The following is a 2031-nucleotide window of genomic DNA, read 5'->3' as shown; positions in this document are numbered from 1 at the left end:
TAGAGATATACTATGTATCTAGACTCTCAGGAGCCCTGCTGGCACAGGGGACACACACTCAGCTGTAACCACAAGGTCAGGGGTTTGAACCCACCAGCTGCTCTGAGGGAGAAAGTGGAGGCCGTCTGCTCCTGGAAAGATTCACATCCTCGGAGACCCCATGGGGCAGCTCTGCTCTGTTCTCCTCTGTGGCTGTGTGTTGGAATCGACTCTGTGGAGGTAGATTTGCTTTGGTTTTGGTTTGGGAATATTTGTCTATTTCATAGAAGGGAGGTGATACAGCATTTGGCCTTTTGTGGTGGGTTTACTCCACACTGATGTTCTCAAGGTCTGTCCAGGCATGGATAGGCATCAGATCTTTTCTTTTTAACCGAGTGATATTTCGATGGATGGATGAGCCACGTTTTTATCCACCACCTGTGGATGGACACTTGGGGTGTTTCTCTTTCTGTCTGAGGGATGCTCCATTGTGTGGACAGACCACATCACGTGTACTCACCATCTGTGGATGAACACTTGGGCTGACCCATCTCTAAAATGATGCAAAACACTGCAATGGACACCTGTGGGGATTATTGTTGTTGCGTGCCGTCGAGTCACCTGCGACTCTTAGCTAGCCTATGTACAACAGCTCTGAAGCCTGCCCTGTCCTGAGCCAGTCTTGTGGACTCAGACACCCACCCACATTGTCCTAGTTATTGTATCAATCCATCTTTCCTGGGGTCTTCCTCTCCTGCACTGTGTCTGCACTCCTACAAGCTTGATGTCCTTCTCCAAAATCTGCTCTATTCTGGACACGTGTCCAAAGTATGTGAGACAGAGCTTCAGAATCCTAGCCTCCAGTGAGCAACTTGGTTTCACCCTCGGCCAGACAGACTTGTTTTTCTTGGTGATCCATCATATATTAAAGACTCTTCTCTAGCAGTGCAATTCCAAGGCATCGATTCTTCTGTCATCCTTTATCATTATCCAGCTTTGTGGTTCAGCGAGTACTTGTGAAGACCATGGCCTGGATCAGGTGCACCTTAGTCTCTAGGCTGAGACCATTGCTCTTCAGTACTCTGGAGAGGTCCATAACTGCAGACTTTCCCATTGCAGTTCATCTTTTGATTTCCTGACTGCTTGGGCCAAGACTGTTGACTGTGGAGCTGAGCAAGCCAAAATTGCTAACAAGCTCAATCTCTTCTCCATCTGTCATGGTTTGAGGATTTCTTGAAAAACGAGAATAATGAAACATGTAAACCACATTCTTTGCTCCTGGGAGTTGCACAAATGAACAGCAGCCCTTCAGAATGGCTCTTGGGGTGAGCAAGCCACCCTTGGGACTTTGGGGTGCCTGGTGGTGTTTTCTAGAATTGCCTTTGTCACATCTGGTGCCTTCTACACGTCAGCACACCGCTGTGGTCGGGAGCCCAGCTCCCATCTCACTAACGTCCTTCCCGGTTCCGCTTGTAAAGTCCTTCACTGCTCTGTCCCCTGAGAAGGTCTGCCGGCTTATTCTCACGGTACTTGGCTAATCTGTGTGGACGTTTTCACAGGATGGCCAGCGGGCATTCACGTCATGTCAGAATGACTTACTGAGAGGGCCCCGGATCCCCAGCGTCCGTGAGTCCTGAAAACATCATACCCAGTGAAAGACGTCAGCCTTCCAAGGACAAATGCTGGCTGACCTCGCAGAGGGGAAGGAACGCGAAATGCCAAGGGATCTGTAGTTACCCATCATGGCAGGAGCGAGCCTAGCTTGCACAGTGGTTAAAGCACTCACCTACTAACCACAAAGCCAGCAGTTCAAATCCACTCCAGAGAGAAAGCTGAGTCTGGGAGTCAGACACAACTGAATCCCAGCTGGTGACACTGTATCTCACGCCTGGTCCATTCTAGGAGAGACCTGCCTTCCCTCCACACTGTGTGTGTGCACAGTGACACACAGAGGCTGCTAGAGAGATACTATGTATCTAGACTCTCAGGAGAGGCTACTAGAGAGATACTATGTATCTAGACTCTCAGGAGAGGCTACTAGAGAGATACTAT

The sequence above is a fragment of the Elephantulus edwardii genome, unplaced genomic scaffold (assembly GCF_000299155.1).
Source record: "Elephantulus edwardii isolate Elephantulus edwardi_28Jun2011 unplaced genomic scaffold, EleEdw1.0 scaffold00410, whole genome shotgun sequence".
NCBI classification, from domain to species: domain Eukaryota; kingdom Metazoa; phylum Chordata; class Mammalia; order Macroscelidea; family Macroscelididae; genus Elephantulus; species Elephantulus edwardii.
Note: the sequence above shows the minus strand (reverse complement) of the source record.